This window comes from Octopus bimaculoides, chromosome 13 (genome assembly GCF_046866305.1).
Source record: "Octopus bimaculoides isolate indiv1 chromosome 13, ASM4686630v1, whole genome shotgun sequence".
NCBI lineage: Eukaryota > Metazoa > Mollusca > Cephalopoda > Octopoda > Octopodidae > Octopus > Octopus bimaculoides.
In genome coordinates this window covers 708122-720470 of record NC_142940.1, presented here as the reverse complement: position 1 = coordinate 720470, position 12349 = coordinate 708122, and the positions used below count along the sequence as shown (strand labels likewise).

Here is a 12349-nt window from a genome sequence, read left to right as displayed (position 1 = left end):
TAGTTTCAATTTTAAAAATAGATGAGGGTGTTTGGTAACCTGGAAACATTACTATTAGGAAGTAATAGACAAAATTGAGATAATGGAATAGATGGGAAGGAACAGCTGAAGAGAAAGAAATATCATCCAAGAAAACAAAGATTCTCAAATTTCAGTGTCAAAATACAGGTAAATAATTAGAAAGGACTGTAAACTATTCTATATTAAAATTAATGAGAGTATTATAAAATAATTAAGATTACAGTCTATTATATTCTTTATTAACACTCATGAAAGTCATACAAAATAATAATACTGACTTTTTTTTTTTTTTTTTAATTATCAGTTTGCTCAAAGTGCAATGAAAATTCTTAATTAAGTCTTATACAGGAAATTATGGAACAGAAATTTACAGAAAAATAATTCAGTTGTTCAAATTTTTGTAAAAGACAAGTTTGCTTTAAAAAGGATTCGTAATTTAAGAATAGAGGGTTATCAAAGGATTTGGGATTATGTCCAGCAAAACAGTATTCTCAGAAATACAGAAATCATTTGGAGGAAGAATTAGAAAACGTTAGTGCTCCAAGCAGCTGAGATATATGGAAAGATACTGTACAACAAAGCCATAGTTACAGTAAGGTGAGGAGACTTGAGATGTTCTATGTACCATGTTAGATTCTAGAATAATCTTTAACCCTTTACCAGTTAAACTAACCACATCTGGTCCAAATATTCCACCTGTTTTATGTTCAAATTAACCAGATCTGGCCTCTCACACCTACCCTAAAATGTTGTTCTAAAAATAAACAATCAAAATCTTAAAGCTACAAGACAATCCATGATTAATTCAAAACAATGGGAATAAATAAGGATTACATTCGATAATATAAATGCTAAAATATCTACAAATGTCATGGGTTCAATCACAATGTGTATCTACAATGTTTTGGGTTCAATCACAATGTGCAGCACCTCAAGTTAACCAGTGGCTTCAGTGTGAAATATGGCAAATGGAAACTTTGTGCAAGTCCTTGGTGTGTGTGTGTGTGTGTGTGTGTGTGTGTGTGTGTGTGTGTGTGTGTGTGTGTGTGTGTGTGTGTGTGTGTGTGTGTGTGTGTGTGTGTGTGCAGTACTCAACTTTGCAATGAAGGAGGTGTGTTTGTCTACATATCAGTTCTCCAACAAACACACCCTCATACTCATGCTATAACCATACCACAACACACACACACACAGGTCGGAGGTTATAGAAAAATGTGTCTGTCTAACATCAAAATATTAAGCTGTTTACTGTATTTTATATTGAATTTCATGGATTCAATTAGCATCATTATAATGAATTGGTGGGAATTATTTTTAATATTTATAGTTTTAGCATGGATACATGGAGCATATTCTTGACGTGTGCGCACACACACACACATTATATATGTACATACAAATGTGGATAGAGAAACAGATACACCTGTATTAAATAGACACAGACATTCCTGAAGTGTATACACAGACATATATGTAATAAATCTCCCCCCACTCCAAATATGTATCCAAAAGATACATATTGGTGGGGGGGGGGGGGTTCATTACATGCATTCTTGAAGAACAGCATCATTGGATGTAGAAACTGAAAATGGTGTCCATAAAGTTAATTACTGGTTTCCTACATTTTGGTGAGTAACAAGATATTTGCACACTTTCCAGTCAACTAAAATGGTTTCAAATGAAGACTTCTGCAAGTCTGTTTCCATATATTTATAGCAAAGTGCCATAGTGTTCTATCTAATGTGTTGATCTTGGCACCAGGAAGTGAGTGGGTGTGTACAGGTGGGAAAGAATTATTCCATTTATAGAAAATGGCTTTACTGGTACAGTGGAAGCATATCTCTAATTCCGACAGATTGGAACTCACATATTTTATAAGATCCTGTTGTTAAAGCATCTCATGTAAAATGTTGATGACAAGGTTTTGGTTGATTCACGTAGAATTTTTATGATTCTTAGAGCTTTTTAGTAGACCAAGTTGATATGGCAGAGTATACCATAAACCATTCATTCAAGATAAACATGCACTTTATTGACAGTGGCACTTCCTTGCCTGTCTAGTTTATCTCTGCAATAATTTCACATGGCATTCCATTTTTTTGAGCAGCTCTGTCATGCAAGGTGTGTGTGTGTAGACAATAAACCCAGATTAGATGATTGCTTCCAGTTACATCATAAACCTGAAGCTGTTTTAATTTGCTTGCAATGGCCCAGAGTTGGAGGTTTCCTTGATAATAACCATTGCTTTACACTTGTCTTCTGGCAAGAGGTTCAAAACCATCCCCCCACCAAATTTGAAACCGTTATTACTCTTGTTATTGTGCATTCATTTGGAGATTGTACAGGTGTCCCACAGCTTAGGAACTATCACACATTATGAGTTTGTTTGGGTTTGTGTGTTTGAGTGCATTCATTGATATAGGATTGTGTGGAGGGGGGGGGGACTTCTAACACCAAACCACATTTCCACAATGGCCAGTTTTAAGATCTCCTGAACCTGGCCACCTTCTCTCAGCTAAACTCTTTCTTTATAGGAGTGCCACAAATCATCAAAGCCAAGGTTTTTTTGCTTTGTTTTTCATTGTATTCTTTCTCTTTCTTCCTGCAATGGCCACCACTGACCGAAGACTGTTTCTAAGCTTTCCTTTATTTCCCATTATTTTTACTACATTTTTATTTCTATTGTTGTTGTTATTGTCGCTGATATTGTTTTGTGCAAGATTCCCCACCCCCCAATCACACCCCTGTCATACTTTCTCCCCCTCTCCCCCTATAATAACTGTTCTTATTCACACACACTGATACATAAAAGCGATTTTTCTTTTGTGTTGTATTTTTGTTGAGTAATGCTACCAGCAAAATGTTCCCATAACCAAATTACTGATGTCTGCCAATCTCATGAAACATGTGCATTATGCTAAGTGATAATACTGACTACATTTCCTGTATTCATTTTCTATACATACATGCATATACACACACACACACGATCTATTGAGGCAAGTGAAACCAAAATCGCTCATGTGGCCGATGATAATACTGCCCGGCTGGCACCTGTGCCAGTGGAACGTTAAAAGCACATTTGAGCATGGTCATTGCGAGTGCCGCCAGACTGGCTCCTGTGCAGGTAGCACATAAAAAAAACACCTTTTGAACGTGATCGTTGCCAGAACTGCCTGACTGGCCCTCATGCTGGTGGTACGTAAAAGCACCCATTACACTCTCGGAGTGGTTGGCGTTAGGAAGGGCATCCAGCTGTAGAAACATTGCCAGATCAGATTGCAGCCTGGTGCAGCTTTATGGCTTGGCAGCCCTCAGTCAAACTGTCCAGCCCATGCCAGCATGGAAAGCGGATGTTAAACGACGATGACATACTTAACTCTCGTGTGCTTACATGCTTTCCACTAGTTGGTGATGTCCTGTACTTAATGTGTATTTTTTTATTTATTTATAATTCAACACCACGCAGCCTTGTCCACAGTACTTACACTTATTTACACATACATACACACGTACATACACACGCATACATACACACACATACATACGACGGAGTCTCCCGTCGTTAGACGATGTATGAGGGTTACACGCATACATATGACGGAGTCTCCCGTCGTTAGACGATGTATGAGGGTTACATGCATACATACACACACATACATATGACGGAGTCTCCCATCGTTAGACGATGTATGAGGGTTCGACAATTTCTTACCAAACAACCATGCAGACGATATGTTTATAGTGATCAAAATGTTTGCTGCCAAAATGATTGCAGAGCAACGTGAAATGAAGTGCTTTGCTCAAGAACACAACACAACACCCAGTCTGGGAATTGAACCCACGATCTTACAACCGCGAGTGCAACACCTTAACCACTAAACCATGCACCTTTCAAATACATTTGAAAGGTTTGCACTGGTCTTGGGAGCTATAGCAGAAGACACTCAAGGTGCCATGCAGTGGGACTGAACCTGGAACCATGGGATTGAGAAGAGAGCTTGTTAACCACACAACTGCTATGTATGCACCTAAGGAAAACCACTATCATGGATTAATGTATAAGTTGGGGGAGGGAGTACATAAAAGGAAATTTTGAAAATTTGGCTGCTATTTCTAATAGTTCAACCACACAGTATCCTGTTAGATCTCAAACATTGACTACTGCAAGAGTAGCCTGTCACACAGCACCTAGGGTACCTAGACATACAATACTGGTTACTAGAGTACACAGCCAGACGTCACAGCAGTGAGATTCCAACCATTCTCCACTCAGCTCTATCCGAAATGGAATACCTTTCATTGTGAAGAAAGCAGGAGTATAGACAGACAGGCAGCAAGAGAAAAATACTTGCTGCAAAATTAATTAATTCAACAAGTGTAAGACATGTCGTCTGATTAATGATCTGGTTCTGATGTTACTCAGTGCAAAGTTAAGGTCTTTATTTCACACAAACTCCTTACAAAATAAAAATATTCAATAACACACTCCCTCTCAACTCCTACTCCACGTTGATTTCGTGAAAAGCCTTCCACATTATAATTGCAATTGTGTGACAGGATTGAATCTGATTGGAGGCAAGAATTGAAAAAGAGTTGATAATGGCAGCAGCAGCAACCTGGAGAATGTCTTAACTAGTAATGTCTGCTATTTTAAATTTAGAGAAAAAGTAGTGGTAGTAGTGGCAGTGGAGGAGGAGGAGAGTGGTGGTGGTGGTGGTATAACCTCCCTAAGTCAGCTTTGATCAAGAAAATTTAGAATCAAAAGCCTTCCAACCATGACCTTCTGTCTTTTTCCAATGTGCAGGAAGCCCAAGACAATATTATATAACATGCCTGCTTTTGTTTTTTAAACAGGAAGATGTGGATTGAGAGAGATTTGGCTCCTATTTCTAGCAGATCAAAGGACTCTATAGAGGCTGTCCTGTAAGCTCAAAAAGAAAATAGCATTACATATATCAATGTACCTGTGTGTCTACCTTTCTTTATATATTTATATCATGTTTAAACTCCACAACAAATGTTACTACCACCACCACCGCTGCTGCTGCCACTACACTTACCAACTGAGATAACACAAAGAACTGCCCCCTCCCCATCTCTCCACACATCTATTAGAAAATGCTGTTAAATGTGGTTAGAATACAACACAAAGAATTAAATCACAAGGCTCAATATAGCATTGATGTTATTGAAAAGGTCACATCAAATTGATTAATGGCCTCTGCACAAACCATCAGTTTTTAACCTCCTTTTTTCGGGGGGGGGGGTTTCTTTTATTCGTTCTTAACGTCATTCCTTTCGCATCTCCTGACACTTGCAGACTCCAAACAGCCGAGATCTTCAGGTACAGCTTCCCAACCACATGGTTCTGGGTTCAGTCGCACACGGCATGACACCTTCAGCAAGTGTCTTCGGCTTTAGCCCCTGGGCTGACCAAAGCCTAGTTAGTGGATTTATTAGACAGAAATCAAAAAGAAGCTCCTCATGGGGAGGGAGAGAGAGAGGGGGGTGTTTGTTTGTTTACGTCCCCATAACTTATCAGCCTGGCAAAAGGTGCTGGCAGGATATGTACCAGGCTTAGAAAATAAGAACTGGGGTGACAGATTCAGCTAAACCCTTCAAAGTTGTGCCCCAGCATGGCCACAGTTCAATGACTAAAACAAGTGAAAGATAAAAAAAGAGATAAGATAAATACAGCCAGGTTTAAAAAAGCAATTGCTAATACTTCCAGTTCCAGGAAGCTTCCAATTTCTTGGCTGGTGTTTAAGAACCAGACATTTACTACTTCTGGCCAGCTCAACCTTTGGTGTTTGTTCTCTTAGACCCTCCCCCTCCAACAAAGTGGTGCAGTCAGAGTTGAAAAGAATTACTGGGTTTCTTGAGGCCAAAGGCAGCAAAAAATATACCAATTCTGACTCAAATTAAATGTAAGTTAATACAGTTCTATATTTAAGTGATGAGGAATTATTTACATTTGACAGATATTTGTCCTCATCTTGTTTGTTGTTAACACGTTTTGGCTGATATACCCTCCAGCCTTCATCAGGTGTCTTGGAGAAATGTTCTAACCTGGGTTCTCATTCCTAAGGTATTTTTTTTAATATTATTATTATTATTATTATTATTATTATTCAGGTCACTGCCTGGAATCAAATTTGGAACCTTAAGCTTAGTAGCCCACGCTCTTAACCACTACACCATATGCCTATGGGCATACCTTAGGAATGACAACCCAGGTTCGAAATTTCCCCAAGACACCTGATGAAGGCTGGAGGGTATATCATTCTTAGACTTGTTTTACTGTCAATACAACATCATTTCATCCCATCTTCAGTTCTTCACTAAAAACCTAAAGATTTTCCATCCAGTTATTCAGCCATAGCAAAAAATGCTACCATTCTACATGGAAGAATTAAATTCAACTTTTTTATTTTCCTGTTTTAAAGATTACAAGTGATTCACAGCTATTTTCTAGTCTCATCCAAATCAACAGTTTCAAGAACCAAATCCTTCAAAGTCACTTTTAAATAAAAGTCAGAAAATTCCAACATTAGTTAAAAGCTTGTTGCAGTTTACAAACTGCAGGTAAAGTCTGAAAATGAATTCATGAGGAATCAGAAGCTGGAGTAGATTGCTTTTATGAGAAGAAATTCGATAGAAGGCTTATGTGGTGATAATTACATAAGCCAAGAGACAACAGGAAGACAGGAGAGGAAGTCTTTAGAGAACACTCAATCTAATATTAATGCCATAGTAAACAGACAAGGTGTGAGTGTGACAAACAGGTGAGATGGCCTGAATTAGGAATCATTAAAAAGCTGTCCACTACAATATGTAATTATATGTGATGACAATTAGAACAAATAAAACAGAGCAAGGGTTAATTAGCAGTCTTCGTTTAAATTATTTCGGTCAGTGTGCTGTCAAAAGACAAGAAACTAAATATATCAATTTAATCTTTATGGAGGAGGAGGAGGAGGAAGAGGAGAAGGATCTGTTTTAGCATTAGCAATGGCTATTAATCTGGATACTTGCTATGGATCTTAAAAGAATGAACTCTTTCTCATTAAACAAAAATTCATTCAAAGCCAAACCCGAGCAGTTGTCAGCTGAAAAAAACCAACAAACAAATATAAAAATTTATTGAAACCAGTTTCTGATTTCCTGAAAGTCCAGACATTTTCACTGACCAAAGGCCACAGAAACCACTAAAGCAGATCCAAGTTTAAAAGAATCTCTAAAAATTAAGACATCTGCACACAATTAAACAGAGTCTCACAGTTTCCGCTTTGTATTAAAGTGAGGTCATCCACAGACACAACATCATATAACCTAAACGGTCATTGCAATTGGTGAAGAAGATCTGACGAAACATAATAATGACCTTCAGCAAAATCAGAGTTTGCTGTCAGATATATCTCCTCAAGAAAACAATCCTCTTGACCAATGTTAGTGAGATTAAAGAACGGCATTGGTGAGAACATTTTAACAGTTGGTGTTCTCTCTACAAGAAGTGATTACTAACAAGAATTGGTAAAGTGTATACGTGTGTGGGGGGGGGCAGTGTAAAAGTCAGGTAATCAATGAGTATAGACAAGGTGATGTGGTATATTTGGCTCTGTGACAAACAATTTGTGCATCAATGGCCTGCTCTCCAGCTAGATGCTGAATATATTCCATTTACTATAAAATCAGAAACGAGATAGAAATTAAAACCATAATTCAAATTGTTCGTTACAAATAGAAATAAATGAAGATTTTTTTTCAGTTTTTCTTCAAGTGAACAATTCTACTTACTCTTATTTTCCTCTTTGATGATAATTATTTAATATTCTACAAGAAATCTTTAGTATTTTTTAAGAAATTCATCTTACAACATCATCATCATTATCAAAACAGTGGGTGGTGTAGTGCAGGAATAAGTTTTCAGTGAATTAGGCTAACGATACAATTTCACTTTCTAATTGGAATCCTCTCACATATCACCGATGTCCCAGTGAAAAAAAAAAAAAAGAAAGACATGAACATCACAACTTCCTATTCTCTAAAAATATGAAGCCTTACATCTATATAAGAAATTACTTTAGCAATAATATTGATTGCAGAGAATCTTTTTGTTACATAAATCTGATCCCCATTTCTCTCATCTTACTAATGTCCCAGTAAAAGACAGGAACATCATAACTTTCTGTTTCTCTTCACCTTGAAAAATATCAAATTCCAGATCTATGTAAACCACCATCACCACCACCACCACCATCATCATCATAATTTCACACAAGAATTTTGGTTCCCATAACTGCAGCTTACTGCAGCATTAACCAAGTGAGACAGAACAGCTTTGACAGTATGATTCACCTTCAAACTCTGCTGCTGTATCAGACATCCTGTCATCTGACAGCATCACATGTTGAAGACACACATCTGGTTCTTATCACAGAGGAATTATTGAACTAGGTGTGATTTGAACTTCAATATCAAAACTTGAGATGCCAGCAAGAATCAATTGTGGCACTCTCTCTGCCTCTGTGCCAACTCCAGTGCCTCAATTAGAATTTTACAAAATCTAGGAATGTTAACACAGAGCTTTTGAACAAATTAAAACATAATTAACAGAAAAATGACAACCAATTTTAATCACAAAAACTTTATACTTCACGAAATATGAAACTGCCTTAACTATTCTAAAGAAAGTACGTACACTCAATACCCTCTTCCTGGTGAGAGGCAACTAAAGGAGTTCTGAACTGAGAGTAAACCAGTACAAGTGGTACTTGTCCATCTAATCCCCCTCTTGTTTATTATTAGAGGTCTCTGATTATAAGAGAGGAATTCAATATTGGCAGAAACTCCTGTACACCTATAACTTAGCTGCCAGCTAAATGTGCCATAGAATTCAAGAAATTCCAAATGTCAAAGCAAATTCTAAGATCAAGAGCCCTTAAAAGTAAACTTGGTAAACAAAATAGAAGACAGGACTTTATAGTCAGAATGTGGTCATGGTCAAACTACAAGAGAAGAAAAGTAAGAATTCCAACAAGTGCAGTCAATGTGAATTGTGGAGAGTGAAAAGAAGGTGAGATCTGTAGCAGGCAGAGAAGGAAGACACCAGATGGAGCAGACACACAAGAGTTGTTAACAAAGAGAACACCAGCAAAATAAAGGTGTCTAAATGCTTGGAAGCAGTTGATGGATATAACATTCCTTGGGTGACCAAATTAAGAGAAGAAGTAGGCATTCTGAGAGCATAGTAACCAGAGCAAGAAGTAATGGTGAAAAAATTGGGGGAAGCTGTTAACCTCTCTCAAAATGAAGGTCAGATTGTATGATATAGGTGTACAAAGTGCAGTGCTACATGGTAGTGAAACACAAGCCTTGAATGTGGTAGAAGTGTGACAACTGGGAGGTAAGCATGCTTCACTGGATGAACGATGTTTAGTGTGCAGGAATAACAGAATTCAAAATAGCCGAGAGAGAAAAACTGTAAGAGGAATCAGATGTAACATGCAAGAGAGGATGAAAGATGACAGTGAAGAAGTGTCAAGTGATTCATGTGGAAGGAAACTGTAGAAGAAAAAAACCAAGGATTTCATAGGAAGCAACAGACTAATGTTTCAAGGAAATAACAGGAGACAGTAACAAGTGCAACAGAACAAGTGAAATCCACCTGATTTATGTAGGTTTAGGAAAACAGATATGTAATGACAACCACATCAAATCTATATATTCAATGACAATGTAGCCAAACAATAACACTAGATATGATGGCAATAATGACAGGAGAAACTAAACCATATATAGACTGGGTCCATCAGATCTCGTTAAACCATTCAAGCCAGGGAACATAGGTGCTAAATGGTGATATCATGACACCAAGTCTAACCAAACAACACAGCAGACATATCTATAGAGATGCACATCCTCTTAATCTTCTGGAGAAAATATCTTGAATTTGACACATGAAAGTATTCAGACATCAAGAATCATGCTAGTTGATACTATCTTAGATTTTATGTTTATGATTAATATTGCCTCAGTATTGCATCTGCTTGAATTATCAACCATTCACTGGTTATTTGAAACAGCTGTAAAGACAAGACCTGCTTCCATTATGTAAATCATATCTGCAGCTTTTCATATAAATACCTCCCTTGCATCTGTGATTGTCTGACATTCTTCTGCAATGTGTGTGTGTGATTCACACTATAAATTCTATTGAACACCTCATAATAAACAATACTTTCTAGAAATGTTACCATATTTTACCTAAATCCCACATCTCGTTTACACTTTGAAATTTTTCCTCCTAAAAAGATCGAAAACTTTTCCCTTGAAACTCAGCTTCAATATTCCATCTGGCAGGCTACAGTGACATAACTGTTTTTTTGTTTTTGTTACAGTAAAGTATTTGGTACAGCTGTATCATCATCATCAACAAATAATATCTAATTCTAATTCTTTTTTCCATATTTTCAAAGTACAGAAGACAAGAGAATTGGAGGGGGACAAAAAAAAAAGATAAAAACAAAAAATTGAAAAAAATTCAACATTCAAATATATTCATTTCTAATTAGCAATTTTGTTCCAAATTAAATTTTAGGAGGGAAAATGGAAGCTCCTCATACTTTAAATATCTTTTTTTGTTTTCCAGTTTCTACTCACACACACTCCTTCCCTCTCTCCTCTCCACCAAAAATCTTCAGAAAGAAGAAAAGACCAAAGAAAGGATTTTGAAGCTTTAACAGTAAAAACTGTCACAGTTTACACCTGGAAAGTAAATGATGTCACAGTTTACACCTGGAAAGGAAATGATGTCACCGAATATTGACAATAATAGTTCATTTTTATCACATTTCTAAAGTTTCCTTAATATGCTAATATTTATCTTACAATGATATTAGTGGTTAATTAAAGAATTTATTAAAATCAACATTTCACCTATTCATGGTAAAAATAAGATTCCTTACCTATATTCTGGAGAGATACCAATGAATCTATAAAATAAAATGTGGAATCGTAAGAAAAGTAAAATGAGAATTATTAAAATAAGATTACAATAAAATAAATCCTCAATGAACTTTAAAGTACACAAGTACAGGGTGAAGGATGACCATAGTTTAGTGTAATATAGATGGTTGTGGTGGGTAGTTTTATGCCTGTGGCACCAATTGTCATAAAAGAAGGAATAGAAAAAGTAAAAAGATTGAAAACTGAATGAAAAAGATTTGCTGAAATGGTATAAATATAACATTGGGGTAGATGGGGGTGGAATAGGGGACTGAAAACTGAGTAGAGGTATAATATAACAGAGATCATGATCATTGCTATATATGCAATGTGTGTGTAATCATATATAAATGTACACACACGCCCATGTGTGCATATGCATGCGTAGAAGCTTGAAGCATTTCATTTCAAAGAGAACGGCAATGGAAATAACATTGCTGCCTCCTCCAAGGATTTGTTTATGTCCGAGAGACAGTTCCAACAGGGAATCAAAACTGACTTACAGATAGGTTTGGTGAAGAATGGTAGTAGCTGCAACAATGGTGCTTGCATATCTTTCTAAAACAAAAACCAAACCAATATTAAATATTGATTTCTAACATAGGTATGTGGTGGTGGTGGTGGCAGCGGCAGTGGTGATGGTGAGTAAAGAAACAGTCAAATATATCAACTGCAGTATTTAACTCATCACCCCATGGAAAGATGAGATATAAACTGACCTGGATCACAATCAAACTGAGAATCTACACAAAACACATTATCCTCCCCAACAAAAAACAAAATTTTGTTGGGGTGGGGTCTCAGTTAAAATCAATCCCAATATTTGACTAGAACTGTATTTCTTCACACATCCACTTCTACTAAAAGCTGAACGGTAAAGGTGGCACTGCTGGGATCGATAATTAATCAATATTAATTAACAGGGTATAACAAATGGTGATTTCATCAAAAAGGCCTTATTTATCTCTAAACTTGATCAGAACTTTAGCAAAGCTCCAAAATTTCTCAACTTTTTCTTCAAGTTCTCTCCTCAATTGAAGTTCATGCTTTAGCGATAAAAATCCTTCTTAAAACCACAAATAATCAGCCTTAATGAACTCAACAAGTCCAAACCCAGCTAATCAATAGATTTGAGTAGGGGGCTGGGTGTTCACATTGAATACAGATTTTCAATAATTTTTAATGAAAAAAAAAAATACAACTCTTTATTAAAGATGTACAGTCAGAGGTGTGGCTGTGTGGTAAGATGTCTGTTTCCCAACCACATAGCTCCCAGTTCAGTCTCACTGTGTGCCACTAAGCACAAGTGTCTTCTACT

General features: G+C 36.7%; 1 protein-coding gene across 8 annotated transcripts in view; it reads right to left on the bottom strand.

The window, feature by feature from the left end:
* LOC106871439 (neurocalcin homolog) overlaps positions 1–12349 on the bottom strand; it is a 42872-nt gene that overhangs the window by 15787 nt on the left and 14736 nt on the right. For 6 of the 8 annotated variants that reach the window (XM_014917902.3, XM_014917901.3, XM_014917905.3 and 3 more), the window contains one exon: positions 10992–11018. The exons of the other annotated variants lie outside the window; for them this stretch is intronic. The gene's annotated coding sequence lies outside the window, so the exon portion shown is untranslated. The remainder of the gene's footprint in view (positions 1–10991; positions 11019–12349) is intronic. 8 annotated transcript variants of the gene reach the window in all.